General features: G+C 48.0%; 1 protein-coding gene across 3 annotated transcripts in view; it reads right to left on the reverse strand.

Moving 5' to 3' along the window:
- Positions 1–14,560, reverse strand: part of SHCBP1L (SHC binding and spindle associated 1 like) — a 325,723-nt gene that overhangs the window by 222,584 nt on the left and 88,579 nt on the right. The window lies entirely within an intron of this gene.

Below are 14,560 nucleotides of genomic sequence, written 5' to 3' on the forward strand. Positions count from 1 at the left end.
CCAGTAGTAAATTTATATAGAGCTCGTAGCTACATGAATGTCCCACTATCTAGCAGAGACTTGAAGCAGACAATACAATATCTGCAGTGTTTTCTTTTCTCCCCCCCCCCAGCTCTCCTGAAAGGCAGAGACTTCTCCAGCACCAGACTGATTCCAAAGCAGAAGTGAAGCCCACATACAGAGCAGGGCTTCAGGACCCCTAGACATCTATAAAAAAGGAGGTAAGAACCTATTTTTTTTTCTAATGCACAGAAACATAGAAGCTTGATGGAATTAAAGGCCAAATGGTCCATCTAATCTGCCCATCTGCAGTAACCAAACATTATCTCTTCCTCTCTCTAAGAGATCCTACGTGCCTATCCCACGCCTTCTTGAATTCAGAAAGTCTCTGTCTCCACCACTTCCTCCGGGAGACTGTTCCACACATCCACCATCCTTTCTGTAAAAAAGTATTTCCTTAGATTACTCCTGACCTATCACCTCTTTAACTTCATCCTATGCCCTCTCATTCTAGAGCTTCATTTCAAATGGAACTCATACACATTTACATCATATAAGTATTTAAACGTCTCTATCATATCTCCCCTCTCTCTCTTTTCCTCCAAAGTATACAAATTGAGATCTTTAAGTCTGTCCCCATACGCCTTACGATGAACACAATGCACTATTTTAGTAGCCTTCCTCTGGAACGACTCCATCCTTTTTATATCTTTTTGAAGGTGCGGCCTCCAGAATTGTACACAATATTCTCAATGAGGTCTCACCAAAGTCTTATGCAAGGGCATCAATACCTCCTTTTTCCTACTGGCCATACCTCTCCCAATGCACCCTAGCATCCTTCTAGCTTTCGCCATCACCTTTTCAACCTGTTTGGCCACCTTAAGATCATCACATACAATAACACCCAAGTCCTGCTCTTCCGTCGTGCACAAAAGATCTTCATCCCCCTAAACTATACCATTCCTTCAGGTTTTTGCACCCCAAATGCATGACCATGCATTTTTTAGCATTACATTTTAGCTCCCAAATTTCTTCCCAACATTTTTCCCACTTAGTATCTTCGCGGGATACCTTCTTCCGAATTTTCGACATTTGGTCGATTGTCGGCTTTCCCCTTCTTCTTAGTTTAAAGCCTGTTCTATTCCTCTCCTGATGTTGTTTGCTAGAAGTCTAGTTCCCGCCATGCTTAGATGCAGTCCATCTCTCCTCAAGAGCCTTCTCTTGCCCCAAAACGTTGTCCAGTTCCTCACGAAGTGGAACCCCTCTTCCTCACACCATCTCCTCATCCATGCATTTATTGATTGTAGTTCCGTCTGCCCTTCACATCTGCTCTCAGTACTGGTAGGATCTCTGAAAATGCTATCTTCTGGGTCCTCATCTTCAACTTCCTTCCCAGAGTCTTGAACTGTTCTATCAGAGCACTTCTACTGTAGTCCCTCCTGCTGACATCATTTGTCCTGATGTGGATCATTACTGTAGTCTCTTCCGTTTCTGCTCCTTCTAGGATCTTTCCAATTTTGTCCACGATGTCCTTTGTTCTCGCTCCTGGGAGGCAGGTCACCAGTCGATCCTCTCTCCCACCTGCTATGTGGCTGTCTACATGCCTAAGGATTGAGTCTCCCACTTGGATCGCAGACTTTCCCTTCTTCAGTTTTCGCTCCAGTCGCAGGTCTATGTCCTCGGAGTGCTTCGCTGCTTCTTCTTCTGGGCATCGACTAGACCATTCCTTCCCTTCCTGCGGAATTCCTCTGTGGGTTTCTTCCTTGGAGTCATCTTCCACTCGTTCTCCCTTCCATGTTGGTGTGTCTTCATCTTTCCTCTGGTGTTCGTGTTCTTCCACCCTCCTCCTGAAGGCCTCCTCAATGAACTCCTCGAGTTCTCTGACTTCTTCTTCAATGTGTCTCCCTCTCATGAAGTCCTCCACTGTCCTGAGTGGGTCTTCTGTGATGTAAAGTCCTTCCAGTTCATATATCCTGTCCTTCAGTTGCCTGACTTACCTCTTCAAGCTTTTCAGCTCCTGACACCGACCGCATACATATGACTGCCTCCCTGAGGGGAGGTAGTCATACATATGACAGTCTTGAATGCACAGCCTCCTGACCAACCAGTATTCTCTATATCCAGCAGGCTGCATGGATGTGTTTCACACAGCTCCTGGCTTCTGCTTGTGAATTTCGGTTCCAGGCCTGGATATTTGGAAATAGGGGTGCTCTGGCTGAACGGTGCCAGCTTTGGAGGTACACCTGGGCCCTCGCAGCGTCCCTACCTCACCCTCTTCAAGGTAACACCTGGGCCCCCCCCCAGGTCCCTTACCCTACTGGACGTGGTGCCTTCTGGACTACAGGGGTTCCTTCACAGCTCCTGGATTCTACAGTGGATTTGGAGCCATGCTTAGCAGCTACCAGCTTCAGTTTCCTGGATCAAAAAAGAGATACTCCTGTGGCTTTAGGCCTCAGTGAAGAAATGTTACTGTGGCTTTAGGCCTCAGTGGAGAAATGTTCTTGTTGCTTAGGCCTCAGTGGAGAAATGTTCCTGTGGCTTAGGCCTCAGTGGAGAAGTGGGTCTGGGGCTTAGGCCTCAGGGGAGAAAGGTTCCTGCGGCTCAGGCCTCAGTTGAGCTGCAGGATGGGGGCTATAAAGTGTCATTTGGGGGGCAACACCTGGGCTCCCAGGTCCCTCCCCCCCTCCTGAAGAACCTGGATACCTAAGTCCCATAAGCTTACTCGTTCTGTGGGGTGGGACTACAGAAGTCGCCATATTCTTAGGAGAAGTGACGGTGAGAGGAGTTTGTTACTCTTTTGTCGTGTAGGACAGCCGAGGCTGCTTCAGCAGTAGTCATGTGCAGCCACTGTTTTACAGCTAGGGTGGGCAGCAGCAGGCGGTAGGAGGCCCTGAGGGCGGTTGGCCAAGGCCCTTCCCTCCCGCTATGAAAGGGGGGCATCACTGCAGTTACAGGCACTGCCACTGTCAGTCTTTCTTACTTGGAGGTTGGCACCGCTTCCGGCAGTGATTCTTTTACCCTCAATATTCAGCAGGCCCCAGCTGAAGTTGGCCTTGGCCAGGGTGCCATTTTGCTGGCGGCCTAGTGTACCTTGTTTAATCCCAGCCGGCTGACAGCTGGGGCTAGGCTAGTTGCGGGCTAGCTGCAGCTCTTTCTCTCTGGCTCAGAGTTTTTTTTCTTTCCACTCCTAGGTCATTCATGTGGAGCAGCGGTCTCAAACACGCGGCCCGCATGCGGCCCCCCAGGGACTATTTTGTGGCCCGCGATCTGTTCTCACCTAAAGCAGGGGTCCTCAATCTGCTTCCCTTCCCACTTCCCTCCCCCAAGCCACCGCAATCGGGAAACAGGCCAACGCCGAGGTCTTAGCTCTCACTGCTTATCTTCCCCAGCTCGGAGCCGACCAATTCTCACCACCTGCCTGGCTGGCCTGGAAGTTCCTCCCCGACGTTAGAATTGACGTCGGGTGGCGAGAATTGGTCGGCCCTGCGCTGGGGAAGATAAGCAGGTAGAGTTAAGACCTCGGTGCTGGCCTGTTCCCTGATTGTGGCGGTGGCGGCCTGTTCCCCAGTAGTGGTGGCTTGGGGGAGGGCAGGGAGAAATAAAGAAAGAAAGGGGGGTCAGGGAGACAGAAAGAAAGAAGGGAGATGGGACACAGACAGAAAGGCACATGGAGAGAGAAAGACAGAAAGCACAGTTACTTACCGTAACAGGTGTTATCCAGGGACAGCAGGCAGATATTCTTGACTGATGGGTGACGGCACCGACGGAGCCCCGGTATGGACAATTTTAGAGTGATTGCACTCTAAGAAATTGGAAAGTTCTAGCAGGCCGCACCGCGCACGCGCGAGTGCCTTCCCGCCCGACAGAGGCGCGCGGTCCCCAGTTAGGATAAGCCAGCTAAGAAGCCAACCCGGGGAGGAGGGTGGGACGCAAGAATATCTGCCTGCTGTCCCTGGATAACACCTGTTACGGTAAGTAACTGTGCTTTATCCCAGGACAAGCAGGCAGCATATTCTTGACTGATGGGTGACCTCCAAGCTAACAAAAAGAGGGATGGTGGGAAGGTTGGCCATTAGGAAAACAAATTTTACAAAACAGATTGGCCGAAGTGTCCATCCCGTCTGGAGAATGCATCCAGACAATAGTGAGATGTAAAAGTATGAACTGAGGACCAAGTAGCTGCCTTGCAGATTTCCTCAATAGGAGTGGAACGGAGGAAAGCTACAGATGCTGCCATAGCTTGAACTCTATGGGCCGTGACAGAACCTTCCAGTGTCAGTCCGGACTGAGCATAACAGAATTAAATGCACGCTGCGAGCCAATTTGACAGCGTATGCTTAGAAACAGGACGTCCCAATTTATTCGGATCAAAGGACAGAAGGAGTTGGGGTGATGATCTGTGGGGTTTAGTACGGTCTAAATAGTAAGCTAAAGCCCGCTTACAGTCCAAAGTATGTAGAGCCTGTTCTCCAGAATGAGAGTGAGGTTTCGGAAAGAAGACAGGCAGAACAATAGATTGGTTGAGATGGAATTCAGAGACAACCTTAGGGAGAAACTTTGGATGTGTACGCAGAACCACCTTGTCATGATGAAAGACTGTAAAAGGTGGATCAGCTACTAGTGCATGGAGCTCACTGACCCTCCTGGCAGAGGTGAGAGCAATAAGGAAGAGTACCTTCCAAGTGAGAAACTTGAAAGGAGCTGTAGCCAAAGGTTCAAACATAGAAACATAGAAACATAGAAAGATGACGGCAGAAAAGGGCTACAGCCCATCAAGTCTGCCCACTCTACTGACCCACCCCATTAAGTCTGGGTGCTAATGACTTAGTTCTTTAGCTCGACCCTCGTAGTGATCCTACGTGGATGTCCCATTTATTCTTAAAGTCGAGCACGCTGGTGGCCTTGATCACCTGCATCGGAAGTTTGTTCCAGTGATCCACCACCCTTTCTGTGAAGAAGTACTTCCTGGTGTCACCATTAAAGTTCCCTCCTCTGAGTTTGAGTTCGTGCCCTCTTGTGACCGATGGTCCTTTGAGAAGGAAGATGTCGTTTTCCACCTCGACACGTCCTGTGACATATTTAAATGTCTCAATCATGTCCCCCCTTTCCCTGCGCTCCTCTAGAGTATAGAGCTGCAATTTGCCCAGTCTTTCTTCGTATGAGAGACCCTTGAGTCCGGAGACCATTCTAGTGGCCATCCGCTGGACCGACTCGGCTCGAAGCACATCTTTACGGTAATGTGGCCTCCAGAATTGCACACAGTACTCCAGATGAGGTCTCACCATGGCTCTGTAAAGTGGCATTATGACTTCAGGCTTGCGGCTGACGAAGCTTCTCTTGATACATCCCATCATTTGCCTTGCCTTGGATGAGGCCTTCTCCACTTGTTTGGCCGCATTCATGTCTGCACTGATGATTACTCCCAAATCCCGTTCTTCTGAAGTCCTAGCTAGTGCTACTCCATTCAAGGTGTATGTTCTGTATGGATTTCTGCTGCCGAGATGCATGACTTTACACTTCATTAAGGCGGAAAGAACCAAATTGAGATCCCAGATCACAGGAGGGGGCTTAAGAGGTGGTTTTACATTGAAAAGACCCCGCATGAATCTGGACACCAAAGGATGAGCTGAGAGAAGTTTCCCATGAACTGGCTCATGAAAAGCAGCAATAGCACTGAGGTGAACTCTGATGGAAGTAGACTTGAGACCAGAGTCAGACAAAGAAAGAAGATAATCTAACAAGGTCTCCACTGCAAGGGAAGTGGGATCATGATGATGCAGAAGACACCAAGAAGAAAATCGTGTCCACTTCTGATGGTAACATTGCAGAATGGCCGGTTTCCTGGAGGCATCCAGAATGGAACGAACGGGTTGAGACAAAAGAGTTTCATGAGATGTCAGCCCGAGAAAAACCAAGCTGTCAGGTGCAGAGACTGAGGGTTGGGATGCAGAAGGGTCTCCTGATGTTGTGTAAGCAGAGAAGGAAACAGTGGAAGAAGAAAAGGCTCCCTGGAACTGAGTTGAAGTAGAAGGGAGAACCAATGTTGCCGGGGCCACCGTGGAGCAATCAGAATCATGGTGGCTTGTTCCCTCTTGAGCTTGAACAAGGTTCGTAACATGAGAGGTAGAGGAGGAAAAGCGTACAGGAACAGATTGGACCAATCGAGGAGAAATGCATCCGCTGCCAGACGGTGAGGAGACTAAAGTCTGGAGCAGAATAGGGGTAGCTGATGATTGTGAGGAACTGCAAAGAGGTCTATCTGAGGAGTGCCCCACTGAGCGAAGATGGACTGCAAAGTTAAAGGATCGAGTGTCCACTCGTGAGGCTGGAGAATTCTGCTGAGTTTGTCCGCTAAGGAATTCTGTTCTCCCTGAATGTAGATAGCTTTCAGGAACAATTGGTGAGCTATGGCCCAATTCCAAATCCTTTGGGCTTCCTGGCATAAGAGGCGTGAGCCTGTCCCACCCTGCTTGTTGATGTAGTACATCGCAACTTGATTGTCTGTGCACAGCAGGAGGACTTGAGAAAAGAGAAGATGTTGGAAGGCCTTGAGGGCATAAAACATCGCTCTGAGTTCCAGGAAATTGATGTGATGCTTCATTTCCTGGGCTGTCCAAAGGCCTTGAGTTTGGAACTCGTTCAAATGAGCTCCCCAGGCATAAGGGGAGGCGTCGGTGGTGATGACAAGGTGATGAGGAGGTAGATGGAACAGAAGACCTCTGGAGAGATTGGAGGATATCAACCACCATTGTAGAGACTGACGAAGAGATGATGTCACAGAGAAGTGTCGTGAGCAAGGATCTGTCGCTTGGGACCACTGGGTAGCTAGGGCCCATTGCGGAGTGCGCAGGTGAAGACGTGCGAAGGGTGTGACATGAACTGTGGAGGCCATTGACCCAAGAGTATCATCATTTGCTTGGCAGAGATGGAGCGTAGTGGAAGTACCTGCTGACATAGAGATTGCAGAGTTTGAAGACGGTTGGACGGCAGGAACGCTCTCATGAGGACTGTGTCCAGCACCGCTCCAATGAACTGAAGTCTCTGAGTGGGGATGAGATGAGATTTGGGTAGATTCATCTCGAACCCCAAAAGTTGCAGAAACAGGATGGTCTGGTTGGTGGCAAGGAGCACTGTCTGAGGGGAAGTGGCCTTGATTAACCAGTCGTCCAGGTAAGGAAAAACCTAAAGGTGGTGAGAGCGTAGAAAGGCAGCCACCACAATCAGACATTTGGTGAACACTCTTGGAGAGGAGGCAAGACCGAAGGGCAGCACCTTGTATTGGTAATGACAGTGATTGATCATGAAGCGGAGGTACTGTCTGGAGGCCAGATTGACCGGTATGTGAGTGTATGCCTCTTTGAGATCGAGGGAGCATAGCCAGTCGCCTTGATTGAGAAGAGGATAAAGAGTGGCCAGAGAAAGCATTCTGAATTTCTCTTTGACTAAGCATTTGTTGAGATCGCGAAGATCTAGAATGGGTCTGAGATCTCCTGTTTTTTTGGGAACTAGAAAGTAACGGGAGTAGAATCCCTGCCCCTTTTGATCTAGAGGAACTTCCTCTATGACGTTCAGAAGGAGGAGGGATTGGACTTCTTGAATAAGAAGGGAGGACTGAGGAGTGTTCAAAGCAGACTCTCTTGGTAGACTTTGGGCAGGAAGTGTCTGAAAGTTGAAAGAGTAGCCGTGGCGGATGATGTTGAGGACCCATTGATCCGAGGTGATTATCTCCCAACGGCTGAGGAAAAAAGAAAGACGGCCACCTATAGGTTGAGGTAGGTGGGCAGATGGTAGGTAGCTGGCTATGCCCTGGAGAACCAAGTCAAAAGGGCTGTGTGGATTTCTGCTGTGGAGATGGCTTCGCAGGTTGCTGCTGTGGGGGCCTAGGGGTCTGTCGTTGTTGCTGACGTTGACGCCTAGGTTGTTGGGGAGCTGATGGCAAGGGACGAGCCACATAACGGCGTTGATAGGCCGACTGTTGTCTGAAAGGCCGAGCCGGTGGAGTCTTCTTCTTTGTTTTTAGCAGAGTATCCCATCTAGTTTCATGGGCGGAGAGCTTTTGGGTGGTAGAGTCCATGGATTCCCCAAAGAGTTCATCTCCCAGGCATGGTGCATTAGCCAACCGATCTTGATGGTTGACATCAAGCTCCGACACTCTGAGCCAAGCAAGGCGACGCATAGCCACAGACATGGCCGTTGCTCTGGTGGTAAGTTCGAATGTGTCATAAATTGATCGAACCATAAACTTACGGAGTTGGAAGAGAGAGGACGAGCAGTGGTGAAAAGCCTGTCGTTTTCGTTCAGGAAGGTACTTTTCAAAGGAAGCCATGGTGGTAAGAAGATGCTTGAGATAGAAAGAGAAATGGAAAGCATAATTACCAGATCTGTTAGCTAGCATTGCATTCTGGTATAACCGTTTACCAAACTTGTCCATGGCTTTACCTTCCCTGCCAGGAGGGACAGAAGCGTATACACTAGCTCCAGCAGACTTTTTAAGCGTAGATTCCACAAGAAGAGATTCATGTGGAAGCTGCGGCTTATCAAATCCAGGGATAGGAATCACTTTATACAAAGAATCCAATTTACGAGGGGCTCCTGGGATGGTCAAAGGAGTCTCCAGATTCTTATAAAAGGTTTCCCTCAAGATATCATGGAGGGGTAGTTTGAGAAATTCCTTTGGAGGCTGGTCAAAATCCAGTGCATCAAGGAAGGCTTTGGATTTTTTAGACTCAGCCTCCAAAGGAATAGAAAGAGATTCACACATGTCTTTCAGAAAGGAAGTGAAAGATGTAGAATCTTGTTTGGAGGATGGATCAGGGGCAGCAGGATCATCCTCATCCGAGGAACACTCACCCTCAGAAAGAAAAGGCTCTTCGGAGTCACCCCACAGATCAGGGTCCCTAATATGGGAGCTACGGTCTCGAGACTCCGGAGTGGAGGGTTCCAGGTGTCGGGATTTGCGTACCGACTTACCCGACCTCATAGACACGGTACCGGGAGATGTTACAGGCTGCATCGGTGCCGAAGTCTGAACAGCTTGGTTCCGGTGCGAGGACTGGCATAGAGACCGATGAAGCGGAGTGGACCGGTACCGACAAATTGGAGGCAGACAAAAGAGGCTGCTCCACTGCCGGTACCGGTGGCTCAGACCGGCCCGGGACTGGAAGGCTCGGTGCCAAGAGAGCAGGAAGGAGCTGTTGTAACTGCTCCTTGAGCTGCACCTGCAGGACAGCTGCAATGCGCTCGTCCAGGAAAGGCACCGGTACCGCCTTTTTCTTCTGCGGTACCTGCGGTGCTGCTCGACGCCCCGAGGATGAGGAGCCCGAGGTCGAGGGACTCGCCTCAATAGGGGCGGAGCGCTTCCGCGGGCGCCTCGCGGTCGGCAGGACTGGGCTCGCTGCTATCGAGACCGGAGGACGCTCCAGCGGGGACGGCTTCTTAGCCGGCTTACCTGGGTGTTGCGACGCCGGCGCGGTGTCGCGGAAGTGGGTGCCGACTGAGGTGGGGCCGATGCCGGTGTCGATGTCGCAGGGTCAGACATATCGGCACCGAAAAGCAACCGTTGCTGAATTTGACGTTTTTTAATGTACGTTTTTTCAAAGTGGCACAGCGGGTGCAGGTGGAAGCCTGATACTCTGGACCCAGGCACTGTAAGCACCAGTTGTGCGGGTCTGTAAGAGATATAGGCCGTGCACACCGCTGGCACTTCTTAAACCCTGGCTGGGGGGGCATGAAAGTAAAAACGGCTTCTGCCAAATCGAAGGCCGAGGCTTCGATGGTGGCAGCAGGCCCCGCCGGGGCAAAACCGACGAAGAAAAGAAAAAAAGAAAGAAACTCTTTTTTAAATAAGAAAATAAGAAAAGAAAAAGAGGAAATACAATTTCCGAAAAGATTTCGCGAGCGGGAAGGCGTCAGGAAAAAATCTTTTCAACAGCCGTTGAAAAGTGCGTCTTCTTAGCTCCGCGCGCCTCTGTCGGGCGGGAAGGCACTCGCGCGTGCGCGGTGCGGCCTGCTAGAACTTTCCAAGTTCTTAGAGTGCAATCACTCTAAAATTGTCCGTACCGGGGCTCCGTCGGTGCCGTCACCCATCAGTCAAGAATATGCTGCCTGCTTGTCCTGGGATAAAGAAAGGTAGGGCATGGAGAAAGAAAAAAAAGAAAGAAAGGGGGCATGGAGAGAGAGAAAGAGAAAGAAGGGGGCAGGGTGAAAGAAATAAAAAGTTGGGGGAGGGAAGGAGACAGATGCCAGACCAGGGGGAAAGAAAGAGGGAGGGAGAGAAAGGAAAGAAAGAGATGTCAGACCATGGAAATAGGGACGGAAGAAGAGAGAGATAGAAGTGAAGGTAAGACATGGAAACGTAGATTTTGAAAAGAAAGCAGAAAAATTGAATATTAAGTTAATGCCAAAGATGGATGCAAGGCAGAAAGTGAAGACAGAGAGAAAAACAGTCAAAGGACAAGAAGGCCCTGGAAACATAGTTAAAAGCACAGAAAAATAAAGTCACCAGACAACAAAGGTAGGGAAAATGATTTTGTTTTCAATATAGTGATTGAAATGTATCAGTTTTGAGAAAGGAAAGATATTAAACTTTAAATGTGAGGGCTGCAGAAAAAATAGGGTACTTGGAGGGCCGCAGAAAAAATAGTTAATGACAATTTTGCATAAGGTAAAAACTCTTTATAGTTTATAAATCTTTCCTTTAACTGTTAAGGAAAGATTTATGAACTATAAAGAGTTTTACCTCATGCAAAGTTGTCAATTCTTTAATAAGACATTAACTATTTTTTTCTGCGGCCTCCAAGTACCTACAAATCCAAAATGTGGCCCCATTAAGGGTTTGAGTTTGAGACCACTGATGTGGAGGAATGGGCTAAAAGTTGGATCAGATGTCTCTGTGTCTGAGGTTGTCGCTGTATCTATTTGGGGGCTCTGGGAAAGGCATTTGTCACTTCAGGGCCCAGGTACAGTTTTGGTGTCTTGCCTTGGCATTCTTCTAGACTTTGGTCAACAGTTTGCCTCCTGTGGGAGCCCTATGGTTTGTGCTTCAGAAGCCTTCAGTTAGAGGAGGAGTCTTCCCTTGTCCCGTTTTCAGGCTTGATGCCCTAGACCCTTGCGAGGGAAAGAAGGTCTGGTCTGCGGTGGTGCTCATGGGTTTTGACATCAGCTAAGGACCATTGCCAGGTATGATGGTTCCATTCCACAGGAAGTTATTTGGGGCCTGGCAGTTATGATAGGAGGCTGCTTTGCACTCATTCTATTCGTGGGATGTAGCTGTGGTTTCCGCAGCATGGTGCTCTCAGGCAAGGATGGCTCCAGCTCACATAGGCTAGGGAGGGTAGCCTCTGTATGATCGTGGGTGACATACTCTCTGGAATGTAGTATCTCCTTGGACGCGTGCTGCAGGGCAGGATTTTGGGGCGAGGGATTTCCCATTCGCTTCTTTATTTCCTTCTCTACGTTTGGACTGCTTTGGTACATTCCACTAGTCTCTGGATTCATCTGCTATTGATGACAAGGAAGGTATGTCCTTACCTGATAATTTTCTTTACTTTAGTCACAGCAGATGAATCCAGAGCCCCACCCTGTTGCGGGGTTTTGTCACTCTCAGGCGCAGTTTCAGCATGCTTTCAGTTGAAATTGCATTCTCGATTTTGATGCATCAATGGTGCGGGTAGCACATGTGAGGGAATGAAGTTGCATGTGTCATATGTCTCATGCCTTTTATGTGCTTTACTTTGTGTTTTAATTCAACTGCTTTGAGAAGACCTTTATTGGTTGGCCAGGAGACTGTGCATTCAAGATATACACGAGGATAAACCAAGTGCTCTCTATCTCCACCTGCTGGATGATGGATGTAATCCCACTACTCTCTGGACTCGTCTGCTGTGACAAAAGGAAAGAAAATTATCAGGTAAGAACATAATTTTACCTTCAAAGCCAACTTGCATATGCAGAAGGTGTCTTCAGTTAAATATTTATTTTTATTTTCTCCCTAGAGGCCCAGTTGTCTACAGCTTTCCCATAATCAAAGTCCTCAGGATCTGGGCCCTCCAAAGAGATCAGCATGAGATTATTTAGTGTGCTTTGATTCATGTGATTTCTCAAACATGTCTTGATCCTTTTAAGGGCAGAAAACCCCCCTTTAACATTCAGCTGTGCTCACTGGGATCACTTGCCCAATATGAGCTAGTTTGCCTAATTTGGAAACAACTCTTTGAGCTCTGTCATTGCCATTTTTAGTAAAATTTGTTTTGGACTGAAGTCTTTGTATGATTGACTTCTGATCATTTTTGACACAACTGTCAATTCTTGCCTGCTACTTTCATATTTTAAAATTGGAGGGCTACCATTTCTGGAGTAATGAGCAAAAAGAATTTCAGCAGACTCACTTGACTTGTGAGTTTCTGCATTGAAAACATTTGAAAAGCTGGAAATAATTGGCCTGTCAGGGAATCTTGCATCTAGGTGCTTGACAACTGTTTCTAGGTATTTATCATATATTGCAGTTTTGAATGACATTACATCACTCTGTGTATAAGCAATGCGGAGATCTGACCATTCTTCTTCCAGACAATGATGAAGGCTTTGAAAATATCTCCCAGGAGTGTCTTTCAACTGCATGATGGACAATTTTGTGGCGAGCAAAATTGGTTCAATTTCGGTAAGATTGGCAAACCTTAGATAAGTTGGACAATAAAGGTTATATGTCTGAAAGCATCATGAGAGAGGAAACAAAATTGTATGTTTTAATACATCTGCTTAATCCTTCAGCTGTGATGTCATTTCATTCAGTGGCCTCTCCAGCACAGCTATGACACTCATCATGCACATGTCGTAGTGACTGTATTGCAGAGTCATGAGACAGCCATCTAGTGTCACTGGCCATTTTCAGCTTAATCTGTGGAAGGTTCAGAATATTTTGGATTTCCGTTAAACCAGCCAACCTAACTGAAGAATTTTGGAAGAAACAGAACAGCTGCCTTAAGATGACATTCAGTTTTGTTAAATAAAGTACAGCAGCTGCTGCTTGGGCACTTACAAGGGCCAATCGATGGTTTATACAGTGGCAGTTGACCAAGAATCCAGATGTTTTATCTTTAAGCAGTTTTGCCACACCTTTCTGTTTCCCCAATCATAACAGCCGCTCCATCTGACCCTAGTCCAACCAGATTAGCAGTTTTCAAGCCTAGTGTGTCCATATTCTCACTCAGTGTGTTGGTTATACTCTCCACTTTGCCATCACTCATATTGTGGGTTGATACAAAACTAATTCTGACCTCTTTAGTGACCTGGCAAACATATTTAATGTAAATAATTAATTGTTTTACAACTGAGATATCTGGTTTCATCACACAGAATACTTTTTTGGCTTGCGAGCTACTTTTAAAATGACCAAGTAAAAATGATCTACCACCAATAAAATTTTAAAAAGCACACTGTACACAGAGAAAATGTTAATTATCATTTATATTCTGGGGTTTCTTTCAAAGAGATCAAGGCAGATGACTTTATGCAATGTCACTTCAGTAACAACTATACAAAAATAGATAAATATATCCCCTCCCTTTTTACTAAACCGCGATAGCGGTTTTTAGCGCAGGGAGCTGTGCTGAATGCCCTGTGCTGCTCTTGATGCTCATAGGCTCCCTGCGCTAGAAACCGCTATTGTGGTTTAGTAAAAGAGAGCCATAGTGCAAAATATAGACAGCAGATATAAATTCTCAAAACGGCCACATTTTGATCACTAAATTGAAAATAAAATCATTTTTCCTACCTTTGTTGTCTGGTAATTATTCAAATCTTGCTGGTCCCAAGCACTAGTTGTCTTCTGATAACTTGCTTGCCAGGGTCTCCTTCTTCCTTCTTCTATCTCTGTCCTCCCCTTCCTCCCTTCCGTTTCCCTTCCCTCCCCTGGAAGTCTGGCATCTTTCCTTTTTTTTCGTGTCCATCCACAAATCTTTTTCTCAACTACCCTTTCATCCAGCATCTCTCCCTCCTTCCCCACCACCCCAGGGTCCACCATCTCTCCCTTTTATTTCCCAACTACCCTCCTATCCAGTATCTATATCCCCCCTAAACACCATCCCTTGTGTCCAAGCCCTCCTCCCCCGAAGGCTTGCACTCCACCCCTGAAGGCCAGCACTACCACTTGAAGGCCTGCCTGTCCCCCCTGAAGGTCTGCCCCCCCCCCCCCCGAAGGCCTGCACTGTACCCTCGGAAGGCCTGCATGTTCCTCCCTACCCTCCCACATCAACATGTCCTTGGATAGCGGCTCCACGACTAACACCCCTCCCGATTGCTACCTAAACCCGATCGACGACCCGCATAAGCCCGTCTACTCCTACTTCTCCCTTCCCCACTCCTTCAAGCATGTCCACCGCTAGAAGGACAAGAGTGTGTTACGCCCCTCAGCCGCACTCTCCAACAGCCTGCTCTGCACCGAGGACTCCTCTTCCTCCTCCACCAGCAGCTAGTGTGGTGAATTCGCCTCTCATTTCCTTCACCTCCTGGCAAATTTCCATACACATAGTCCGCACCTCCACCGATGGATCCATAGCTATGA

The sequence above is a fragment of the Geotrypetes seraphini genome, chromosome 12 (genome assembly GCF_902459505.1).
Source record: "Geotrypetes seraphini chromosome 12, aGeoSer1.1, whole genome shotgun sequence".
NCBI classification, from domain to species: Eukaryota; Metazoa; Chordata; class Amphibia; order Gymnophiona; family Dermophiidae; genus Geotrypetes; species Geotrypetes seraphini.